We start from the raw sequence: 13,492 nt of genomic DNA on the forward strand, positions 1-13,492 counted from the left end.
ATATACAAGATGACATGTAAAGAGCACAGGCTTGTGAGTGAAAAATTTATGTAAATTTTATTTTTATTATTATATATTGCATGCCAAATTCATTTTTAAATTTTGGTGACTTACTATTTGAACTAGTAACACATTCACATGGTTAAAAATTTCAAAGATATAATTGGATGTTGAGTCAATAGTCTTCATTCCACTTTCAACTGCCATCCACCAAATTCTTTTCCTACAGGCTGTTTACATTAATCACATTTTGGTGCATTCTTTGAGAGCCATCTAATACATGTATCAATGAATTTATATATATATATTTTTATATTCATTTTTACAAATATGTATAAATTCTCATATAATTATTTATTAGTTTAGTACATTTTATTGTTATATATAAGTAGCATCAATAATTATAATTATTAATTTAACATAATATGATTGTGTATTTATAGCATAAATATATTTATATAAAATAAATATCTAATATAACATATAACTATTTGTTATGTATAAGATAATTATATGTTATACATTTTATATAGGTAATAAACATATACATAATTTTCCCTTATTTAAAAAATGGTAACATGCTATAAGACTCTTCTTGATCTTGCTGCTTTCATTGAGTAATTCTTAGAGACCATTCCATTTTATTACACGAACTGTCCTCTTTTCTATAAGATCATAAAATCTCTGGATATAGTTGTCCTCTACTGATACACATTTTGGTTTCCAATCTTTTGTCGTTGCAAAGAATGATGCAATGAATAACCATGTGTGCATCTTTTTTCCACCTGAACACTCTTATACACTTTCTGTCTTTTCCTCTTTGCTCATCTATAAAATCAGGACAACAATCCCCACTTCACTTGTTGTTTCTGAAGCTGAAACATAGAATGAAATCCTATAAAGTTTATGGCTAGAAAGCACTTAATAATCATTTTCATCATAATAATATGTATTATGGAGAATATTTCAACAAATTTATTTCTTTTTCTTGACAACAGAACAAGCCCAGGAATTAGAAAAATTAAATTAAAGCAGAATTTGAGAATTTTTGAGAGCTTTGGTCTGTTCTGGTTCCATATGTTTAGAAGTTCTTCCCAACCATAGTACACAGTGGGATCATTTTCCAGGGAGATGTTTAATTGTGATCTTTTGCATTAGAGAGACCACCCTTAATTATATTTCTTGTGTGGTGTCATTCACCCTCAAGGTAATTGGAGTCTAGACTTTTATTTTCCTGTTCTTGAGAGAATTAAAGATTTGTCTACTTCACATTTGATGCTCAATATTTAGACAGGCAATGTTTCTAAAGTTGGTCCTTGTTCTTCTGAGAAGCACAGAAAGCTAAAATAGGAAATACTAAACAGAATTTTTAAATTAGAAATACACTAGAGAAACTGTTTTTGATCTTTTACAGGATGATAGATATACTAAAGCTCTGTTTTCCTTTCTTCAATTTCATTTTATTGATATTTTAGAAGGTTAGTATTCATGTGAAAAGATAACTTGCAGAGAAAAATTAATTTGGAAAGATAACTAATATAAGCCTATATTTTTCAGACCTACCTTAATATCCTCTCAGAGGAAAAAGAAATGTCCCACAGCATACTGATAACTAGCTAGTATACGGGTAAATACAAATCAAAAAAGAAGAAAATTTTTTTTTTGGTGCAAAAAGAGAAAGATACTGCTCTCCTCCCTTTTCTTAGAGCATTTTCTCTAGAAAACTTGTAATTATAAATTATTTCTCTGCCCCTTTGAGATGTAAATCTTTATACAAGACTCTTATAGTTTTTACTGTCCATGAATGTCCTTCTCAAGGACATGGGGGACCATTCCTTTGAAATGTAGTCAAGGGAGATAGAGCCCCTTTCTCCCAGTTTCTGTGGGAGGGTAGGAGCCTAACTTCAGTGGCCACTTTGCTCCAAGTCGCAAAACTCTCTCTACTCATACAGATACAAGAAGTTTATTATTCCTTTGGATAAAGCCAATTAGCTAACACAGATGGTCATATCAATTACCAGGTGAATTTAGGATGAAATATCTTACAGATAGTGCTGTTGAGTTCTTCTGCTGGAGGACTAGCTATTGTTTACCTTGAAAGCCTGCATGGAGTGGGTTGTAGCTGCTTGGCTATGTAAAAGGGTGAGATTTCTGTTCATTTCTGCAATCTCTTAGAAAATTATCTGTGATGCATATCACATTCTGGTTCAATGCTTATTCAATAGTATGAGTGTTTTTTTTTTTTTCTTGTACCTTTGTGGAGAGTATTTCTGGGGTGAAAGAGATTTTGATTTTATTATATTTTCCAACACTAGTCATTAGACTTTTAAGGATTGCTTGGATTTCTCCATAGCCATCATGTTTGAAAGGTTTAAATATATGTATATATATTCATTTTTATATATGAAATAGTTCACTTTTTATTTAAAAAATTATATATATATATACATATCAAAGTGAGTTCTTCAAGTTCGTAGCTTTCTTTTTTGGTTAGTGCAAGGAAACCAACTTAAATCTAAAAATCACTGGGAGACAGTATGTAATCATTCCTTTTATTGTGAATCAAAATTAAAGGTTATATAATTTTTCATAACTGTTTAATATTCTATTGATATTCAATAAACAAAGGCAGTTTAGAAAGTTCTATTTTACTTGTAAAAATTATATAGTTTTCCTCATGAGAAATCATAAGCACTAGACATACAAAATTAATATATATGCACATTTTAAAGCTTTTTTTGGTAAATATTCCCCAATCACTCTGCCAAAACTTGCATTAATTAAAAGCCCAATTCTTTTGCATGAAAGTTTCTATTGCCCTACATTTTCACCAAAGCTATGTATATATTAAATTTTGAAATAGCTCCTTACTTTATTAATGAGATATTTAATACCTGTGTAATCAACTCTTGTTTTCTTTTGGATTTGTATATTTGTACTTCTGATGTATTATCCTCCTATATATTGCTGTATTTGATATGCTAATACTTTGTTTAGGAATTGTGCATCTATATTTATGGGACAGATCAGTGTATACCATCTCTTTTAATGCCTGTGAATTTCTGCTATCAAGTTTATGCTATCCTCAGATAGTCAGTCATTTTTTATGATTTCTGGAAGCATGGTCATAAAATTGGTATTATTTCTTTCTTAAATGTTTGGAAGAATTCACCCTCCACCTAGACTCTACTGGGAACTATTTACTATGCATATTTTATGCTGTGTCTGTCTGTATAACTATCTATCCTTCCTTCTACCCATCAGCCATCTGCTTTTAATCATTTCTAGGTAAACTACAAATATTACTACAGTTGACCCTCCATTCTTCAGCGTGCATATCATTAACTAGAGCTGCACCTTTTCAATGTAAACTATGCATAAAAACAAATGCACATATTTAAATACATATTGCTAGTATCAATAAACACATGCCCAGTATAATTTAACTTTCTACCAGAAAATCTTTCAGAAAGGTTCCTCCAGGCTCTTCCAGGTAAATATCCATCTTCGTTCTCCAAAGACAACTCCTCTTCACATTCTTCCTCTGCCCCAGGTTACATTTGCATTTCTTGAAAATCATGTGAATAAAATGATACAGCAAGCTCTCCTGGCTGTGAAACTCCTTTCACTCAGTATAATGTTTTTGAAATTTGGACAAAATGTTGCATGGATCAGTAGTTCATGCCAGTTTTGCTGTCGTTTTGAGGAGTTCTCGTCATATGAATAAACAGTGTGTTTACGCATTGTCGTATTGGTAGACATCTGGGTTGCTTCTAGGTTTTTTTCCTATTATGAATAAAGCTATTTATGGATATAGTTGTGTAAGTCTTTTTGTAAACATGTGTTTGCATTTCTCTTCATTTCTCTTAGGTAAGTCCCTAGGATTTGAATTGCTGGAGTATGGGGCACATCTGTGTTAACAAGAAATGGCCAGATCTTTTCCCAAAGTGGTTGTCCCATTTTACATGCCCACTAGTGATATATAAGAATTCCAGTTGTTGAAATCCTCAACAACATTTGGCATTAGGTAGTGATATTTCATGGTGCTTTGAATTTCCATTTTTACAATGAATGGTAATGTGCACTTTTTCTTGTGATTATTGTTCATTTGAGTAACTCCTTTCCCATTTTTAATTGGGTTGTCTTTTTTTAATATTGTATTCTAGTTCTTTATGTATCCTGGATACCTGTCTTTTGTTAGATATGTGATTTTTAAGCGTTTTCAAGTCTGAGGTTTACATTTTTATTTTATATTGACTTTTAATGAGTAAGATTTTTAATTTTGAAAAAGGCTAATTGATTTTTTATTTTATTTTTTTTCTAATTTTCATGACCTCGCTAAGAAATTTTGCTCATCCTCCAGTCATGAAGGTATTGCCCTAAGTTTTCTTCTCATGCCTTTATAGGTTTAGCTTTTATATTGGTGTCTATGGTCTATCAGCGAATCTATGGGCGGCCCTGGTGGTCTAGTGGTTAAGATTCTGCACTTTCACTGCCACAGCCTGTGTTTGTTTCTTGCTCAGGGAACCACACCACCCATTTGTCAGTTATACTGTGGTGGCTGCGTGTTGTTGTGATACTGAAAGCTGTGCCACCAGTATTTCAAATACCAGCAGGGTCACCCATGGTGGACAGGTTTCTGCAGAGCTTCCAGACTAAGACAGACTAGGAACAAGAACCCAGCCACCCACTTCTAAGAAAATTGTCCCTGAAAATCCTATGAATAGCAATAGAGCGTTGTCTGATATAGCGCTGGAAGGTGAGAGGATGGCACAAAAAGACCAGGTAGGATTCAGGTCTGCTGCGCACAGGGTCACTAGGAGTTAGAATCAATTCAATGGCACTAATAATGACTATGATCTACCACATGAATTTTCATGTAGACTGTGAAGAATTAGTAAAGATTCATTTTTTTAAACAGATGAAATTTACAGAACACTAAAGTATATTCACAATGTTTCACAACCACCAATCTATTTAGTTTCTAAATATTTTGCTCACCCCAAAAAGAAGGTCCTATCCATTAATCACTTGCTCCCTATTTTTACTGCACCAGCTCTGGCAACCCTCAATCTGCATTCTGTCTCTTTGGTTTTTCCTATTCCGGATATTTCATATAAATGGAATCATATATGTGACCTTTTATACCTGACTTGCTTCACTTAGTATAAAGGTTTTGAGGTCCATCCAAGTTGTAGCATATGTCAGTACTTCATTCATTTTTATGGCTATATATTGTTCTATTATATGGACAAATCACAATTTATTTGTTCATTCCTTGATGAACTCATGTGCTGTTTCCACCTTTTGGCTATTGTGAATAGCAGTACTATTAACATTTGTGTATAATTTGCACTCATTTTCATTTCTTTTGGGAATACATACCTAGGAGTGTGACTTCCAGATCATATGGTGATTGCATGTTTAACTTTTTGAGAAACCACAAAACAGTTTTCCACAATTCCTGAACCATTTTATATTCCCACCAGCAATGTCCAGGTTTCCGGTTTCTCCACATCCACACCTAACAATTGTTAGTTTTCATTTTTTCCATTGCAGCCATTTCAGTGTTTTTGGAGTGTTAACTTACTGAGATAAGATTCATTTTTTCCATTAATATTTGCAGTTTTTCCATCACTATTGGTTGAAAAGTCTTTCTTGATATATTGCATTATTTGGCAATTTTGGTAAGAAGAAAATGAATATATAAGTGTGGGTCTATTTCTAAATTCTATTCTGTCCCACTGAGCTATATGCAAACCCTCATGCCTTTTTTTTTTTAACCGTTTTATTGAGGACCAGTTGACATGCAGAAAACTCCACCTGCTAATACCATCATCTTTGCGGGTTATGATTTCAACATATGAATTTTGGGAGCCACAAACACCCAGGCCACGGCAGGTGTGTGACCCAGATAAGGTTATGAGAGTTCATTCACCTAATCCTACTTACTAGATGGAAGGGCATCTCTTGAGGTCTGAATATCGCAGTTTTAGTCGCACAACAAAAGTTGTACGCCTTGGCTTGAACCTGATCTTAGGCTCTCCTGCCTTCTTTGTGACTTCATTTCATCCATTACCCTCTCTGCTTTTACTTTCTATTGGCTCCATATCTCAGCCTATACTAAGAGTCATGTTTTTCCCATGATCAAAGAACAATGGCTCCTTTGTAATTACCAGCTTAGTTCTCCATTTCCATGTTTATTTAAAGTATTTCTAAGAGTAACCAGTACTAAATATAGCCACCATGTCACTATCTGTTCTCTTGATAATCCATTATTTGTTTCTCTAATAGAATTGCCTTGCTTAAGATTAAAAATTTCTGTTATAGTTAAATTTATAGGAAGATATTCCATGTTTATATTTTTAGATTACCCACTGCATGTGAAGCTATTTATTGTTTCCTTCCTCTTGACCATTCTATCATCTATTTAGTCATAGTCCTTTTCTTAACAGATGATCTTATTAGAAAATGTTAATTACCAAAGCTGATAACCAAGAAGTGGTAACCTCAACAAACCAATAATTATAGTGGAATTGGAAAGGTATTCAAGGAGCTATCCCCCAAATGGCATCAGCTCCAGAGAGTTTTATAGGTGAATTTCACCAAACTTACTTGTAACAGAAAATCCCTATGATCCATAACTCTTCCAGAGGATATAAAATTTTCTAACTTATTTTACAAGGCTACCATAACCCTGACAACAAGACAAATGGAAAAACAGACACAGTCTCTCAAAAGAAATCTATGGGCCACTCCTAATTTCTAATTTAGATGTAAATGTTCTAAATAAAATATGAGCAAATCAACCCAAAATTATTTTAAAAAAAGAATTGATCATGGCAAAGTCAGGTTAATCTTAAGCATTCAAAGATGCAAAATTAGAAAATGTATTAATATATAATTCAGGATGTTGACATTGAAGAAAGTAGAACATGGGATAATTTTGGTAGGTGCAAAGCACATGAATCTTTTCTATGTTTGGAAAATTGTTCAACTTAGGAATCTATTTTATATATCAAATATATATTATAATTTATGTATATTTTGCTGTATATTAGGTATATAATATATAAATATATGTTTAATTACATAATATATTAATACAATTTATGTTATAGTATTTAATTATATACCATATATAATTCTATAAGTATACTTATTAATTATAATTAATATATTGTATATGTAATACAATAAATATATGAGACTAATACAGCTTTCTTAACTTCTTCCTGATTTTAAAAGAAATGCTCAAAACCTTTTATCATTAAGAATTAACGTGCAGGGGCTGGCTCGGTTGCACAGCAGTTGAGTTCACACGTTCTGCTTTTGTGGCCTGGGGTTCCCTGGTTCGGATCCCAGGTGCGGAAATGGCACCGCTTATGAAGCCATGCTGTTGTAGGCATCCCACATATAAAGTGGAGGAAGATGGGCACAGATGCTAGCTCAGGGCCAGTCTTCCTCAGCAAAAAGAGGAGGATTGGCAGCAGATGTTAGCTCAGGGCTAATCTTCCTCAAAAAAAAAAAAAAGAATTAACGTGCAGTCATATCTCTAAGGTATCTTAGATTTTAGGAGCACTCAAGCGTTCTCTTCCTTAGGTTATATTTTGTTTCAATATCCCCTTTGGAAGATTAAATACATGGCTTTTAGTTTGGAAAAAGCACCAGTATTCTTGATATTGTAACTTTCTATGTGGAATTCAACATGATATGATAAACGTCAAGATGACACAATTTTTACTCTTTTTTCCCCCTTCATTGTTGGTATTATTTTTCTTATAATTTTGCATAAATTAAGGAGATTTGCCTGGTATAGAACAAAGTGAACTCTAGCCAATACTGAATATAGTGGGATTTAAATGGGTGAAAGAGATTTAGCCATATATTTCCTTCAAACCAAGTACATAATAAAAATAAAAATTATTTGATTCTATAAATGACCTGATCACTGATATTACAGTAATCTTTATTGATATAAAATTTGTTATACTTCATTCAGGCCTTTCTTTTAAAAAACATGTCAGAGCATTGAGAAATATCACTTAATGGCTTGTTATTTATGATGTCTATCAAAATATAAACTTAAATGGTGTTTGTTGCATTTAGTGTACTCCCATTTATTTGGAGATCCATTGAATGTATTTAAAATATTATTTTATTTACAAATTATAATAAATGTGATATTTGAAGCTCTGATAATGATGGTGATGCATAGTGAAGTTTATAAAAATATTTTTTAGATCTTTGGAATTTCCAACTTATAATGCAGTTGACTTATTCTTTAAACTTATTCTAAATAATTTGACCTTATGTTATTTTCTGTACTTTGTATTCTACTGAAATCACCTGAATGTCTAGTTACTTATCTTAAAGAAAATGTCTTAACAATTTTTTAAAGAAACCGGTAGTGGAGAAATTCTTCTTCAAGTTTGACGTGGCTTTTGCGAATAGATTTATAATTCATATATACATATATCAAAAAGTATTCAACTGTCTAATTATTAATTTTATAATATAATCATTCTTATTCTGATGGTCATCATCATCATACCTTATCTTTAATCAGTTTTCATATCCTAAGGGCAACGTCCAGTCCTTTATTGCAAGATCACATTTAATTTTCAAAACAACTCTATAGATTAGACCCTGCTATAATTCCAATTCTCAGAAGAAGAAACTGAGACCCAGAGAATAGGTAATTTGTTCAACATCAGAGAGTTGGTAAGTGATAAGAGAGATTTGAGTCCAGAATTGCTGATTCCGTAGACCAAACTCCTGGCCACAGTATTATATAGCCTACCTATATACCTTGTTTATTGCCCCCACTCACATCCTCATTAAAAATATTTTCTTAGCTAAACAAACTCTAGAAGCATCAGCTTTGTTTGTTTGTTTTGCTATAAACCACCCTCATTTGAGTGGTATGATTTGAGTGGTATGAAACTTAATCTTATTTCTGTCAGGAACTAGAAATTGATTATCTGAAAAACTATTAGTGATATGTTGTTAAAAAACACAAAAGAGCGATGTAGACTAAAACAATGTATAAGCTGAAACTGTGAGGATGAAGCATGAGTATCAAAGAAGTTTAGTCTTCATAGAGGAGCCAAGACTGGAAGAGCTTAGAAGGGAGGCCGGTCAACCCATTAGTGATAGACGGATTTGACGCAAGTCAGTAGTTACCTGTGTCTATGAATAGACACCCAGGATAAATGTCTTCCTTGTTTTGAATGCCCACGGTAGCCCTTCATAGCCTTAAAAACACAATTAGTTTTAGTAGTCTTATTACTGTGTTCTATGACTAAATATATTATTTCATCTGTATCAAATATATCATGATTAAAAATTTATAGGAATGTTTTATTGTTGAGTTTCAAAAACAAAGAATGGGGAAAGAGATAGGAGGACAAACACAGAGCAGGTTTTATAGACTCGTTTATAAAATACTTGTAGGAGAAGTAGAAGGAGAGCTTAAGCACACACTTATGGATTTGTGCCAACGTGTTAGTACAAGGGTGTAACGAGATTTATGTCCTAGCATCTTATCATATTCTGTTTATAGATATCTTGCTTCATTAACTATCCCTGGCCTATATTTTTAAGTTCTCATTTTCACTAACTCCTTTATACCATCATTTAAATAATGTCAGTTCTTTTCCATCCTAAAATCAACAATAATAGTAGCCAGAACTTTTCACCTTACAATTACTCCTGACTTCTAACCTAGGTTTCTAAAACCCGTTCACAGCAGAATTTTTGAAAATGCTATTTGCGCCCTTTTTATAATCACTTCTTTTAACCTCCCAGGCAGGTCTTTTTCCATTGTAACTCAGATTTCTTCCCAACGCTGTACTGATTTTTGCCATCATCCACAGTGATACCAAATACCAAGAGAAATATTTCAGCAATTTTGTTTCTTGACTTCTCTTCTTCATTTGTCCTTGTTCACCACTCTTTTCTTATTGAATATCCACTGGCTTTGCTTTTCATATCACACTTTCCTGAGCATCACTCATTCTCTTACCCTGCTCCTTACACTGATTTGTATATTTCTCATGTAGGTTATTCGACACTGTACACTCTCTAATCTTCATGACTATGGTAATAATCCCCTTTAATGGTCCCTTTTCAATATGGCTAGAGCAACCATTATAAGTGTAAATATGAGTATTATTTATTATATATAAAACATTTCACTGAAAAGTCTGAATCAAATAAAAATATTAGTACTTCTCTCGCTTTAGTAATTATATTGATGAAATAATTTTAATTAATTAGTTTTTAAATTTCTCTAAGAGCTCAAAAAAATTCTTTTTATTTCCTTGAGATTCAGTTGTCTCACTTTCAATGTGAGGAATTTAGGTTAATGTATTTGAAGTCTGATTTATCAAATTAAGTGAATTCAAGAATGGAACTTAAGTTCAGTTTTTCAAAAAGTAGAACTGATATTGCGTGTCTATCACCAAATAATTGATTCAAACTGTAATAAAAATATAGATTTTGATTTCTGTTTCCATCATGTCAAACATAATTATATAACATGTTAAACATGTTGCATATGTTAATTATAATATCTGATTAATAGCTGCGGATATTTGATGAATATACATTTTAAAACCTTATAATTTATTATTACTTATATTATTTTTGTAGATGTGTATTTTAAAAGTAAGGAGTCAATAGAAAAACATTAAAAAGCTATGTGATAATGAAAAGTTAAAAATAAAATAAAATTAGATCCCTTCTGTGAACCTTCTTAGATATAAATACTATAATGCTATCAGTTCTAAAATGAGTTAACATCACAGTAGGGAATAGCAATTCAAGAAAATTAAGACAGTGTTTCCATGCCTCTCAAATGAAACCAAAGATAACCCCCCGGTTTTCTTCATATTCATTAAAGGGTGTTGCTTTGTTAACCAGAAATTACATTATGGCAGAGCTAGATATGTAGGGGAAAATATACATGGGTGAAACAAAGATAATTATTTATTTATTTTAGTAATATGTTGAAAGTCTGATAAAAATAAGAAAATTATGGATACGCTCTGTATAACGAGAAATATGGCTCTCAACAAGGTCCTGAAGGCAGTCCCATCCATCTAGGGACCAGATGATCCACATCCACCTGAGCCCCTGATAAGAAGCACACCAACAGGGACCCCACAGCAGGCCCAGCGACAGCCTCCGAACTGGTTAAAACACAACATAACTGTGATTGCAGAGGTAATCTCATCAGCCTGGGGAACCAACAGGAAAAGGTCTTCAGCTGCCATCACGAGTTTTAAAGACTGGAAGACGTTTTTACTCCTTCAAATGCACGGACACCAATACAAGATTATATGGATCATGGAATTAAGGCAAACATGATACCACCAAGGGAAACTAATAAAGCTCTAAAAACTGAGAATATTACTGATATTAGAAGATTACTGATATTCCATGCAAATGGCAACCAAAAGAGAACAGGAGTGGCTATACTTGTACCAGATAAAATAAACTTTTGGTCAAAATCAGTCACAAGAGACAAAGAAGGTCACTATATAGTGATAAAGGGATCAATTCATCAAGACGATATAGCAATTATAAATATATATGTACCCAGCACTGGAGCCTCTAATATTTAAAGCAAATATTAGTAGAACTGAAGGGAGAAGTAGACAGCAACACAATAATAGAAGGGGACTTGAATACTACACTCTCAACACTGGATAGATAATCCAAACATAAAATCAATAAGGAAACAGCAGACCTGAATAACACTGTAGACTAAACGGACCTAAAGAACATAAACAGATGTTCCATTCAGCAGGACCAGAATGCGCATTCTCCTCAAGTGCACATGGAACATTCTCCAGGATAGAGATATGTTGGGCCACAAAGAAAGCTTTAACAATTTTAAGAAGATTGAAATCATATCAAGTATCTTTGTTGACTACATTGTATGAAACTAGAAATCAGGACGAAAGTGGAAAAATTCGCTAATTGGTTCCATGAAGGAAATTCAAAAATAGGTAAAACTAATCTGTATTGATAGAAATCAAATAACGTTGCTTCTGGACTGGCGGTATTGACTGGAAAGAGAGTCCAGATGATATTTAGGAGTGATAGAAATGTCCTATATTTTGATTTGTTTTATGGTCACATGGGTGGATATATATGCCAAAACTCATTGAAATGTACACTTAAGAACTGAGAATTTACCAGCTATAAAATCCATCACAATGAAGTGGGGTTTTTGGTTGCTTTTTGTGCTGAGGAAGATGTGCCCTGAGCTAACATCTGTGCCAATCTTCCTCTGTTTCGTGTGTGGGACACCACCACAGTATGGCTGCCGACGAGTGGTGTAGGTCTGTGCCCAGGAACCAAACCTGGGCTGCTGAAGTGGCATACACTGAACTTAACCACTAGGCCATGGGGCTGGCCCCCACAATGAAATATTTTAAAAATAGAAATTGCAAAACTAAATTCATAAATTATCTTCATATCCTAATTATCATCTAAGTTGATAAAATGTAGTATTTAAATTTAAATGTAATATTATAAAAACTAAGACTGTAAAAGTTTCAGTTTATGTATTTCCATTTTCAATTTAGATTATTTATTTCCATTTTCAGCTTAGTGCTTTTAGTCAATTTTTTCAAGCTAATTCGTTTATCAGTTAGTACCGTTAATGTATTCTCGTGTGAATGTACATGGTAAAAAGATGGAAAAAATAAGAAAATTCTTTTCTTTATTAAAGACTACACATGTAGCTACATTTCAGTTTTGAAATGCAAATACTTTACTTTGCAATATTCCTTCTGCCTACAAATCCATCAACCACTAATGTATTGAACTAAGTGCTTTTCTAATGAATCTTAGCTCTTCTTGCCCACTGACGAAAGCTAATACAGTCTTAACAGCTGTGAATCGTAGCCAATAATGATAGGTAGCCAATTACTGCTGAATTCTTGTCAGAGGCAATAGTAAGCAATCTTGCCTGCTTAGAATACACATTGGTGCTTGCTCAGCAAATTTCTGAAATCACATATCAGCTCACACATATCTTTCTTGACAAAAACAGAGGAAGTTAAGTTGATCTATACAAGACTCTCTATACCAGATACAGGTGAAGGATACCAGTCCAGTGAAAGAAAGGTTAGGTATGAGACAAATTAAAAGTGTGCTCAGCCTATTTTCAACTCCCTCTCTCAACTTGCCTCAAGGGGCCATTCAGTTCACTTCAGCAAACTTGTATTCAGCACCTGCTGACTGTAGAGTGCATTGTGCGCTCAATGAAGTGAGAACCAAATAAGGAAGACCTAAATATTGAACTAAATACAATACAAACATTGGAGTAGCAAAGAGAACAAGATAATCACATCCTAGGGAGTCTGTGAAAGCTTCACCAAAGAAGCAGTGTTGACCTGGAGAGGCATTGGCTCATCATGCTCCTAGACAGGAATGCCCTGCCCTCAATTTTGTGTTAACATGACTTTGTGCTACT

The sequence above is a fragment of the Equus caballus genome, chromosome 27, assembly GCF_041296265.1.
Source record: "Equus caballus isolate H_3958 breed thoroughbred chromosome 27, TB-T2T, whole genome shotgun sequence".
NCBI lineage: Eukaryota > Metazoa > Chordata > Mammalia > Perissodactyla > Equidae > Equus > Equus caballus.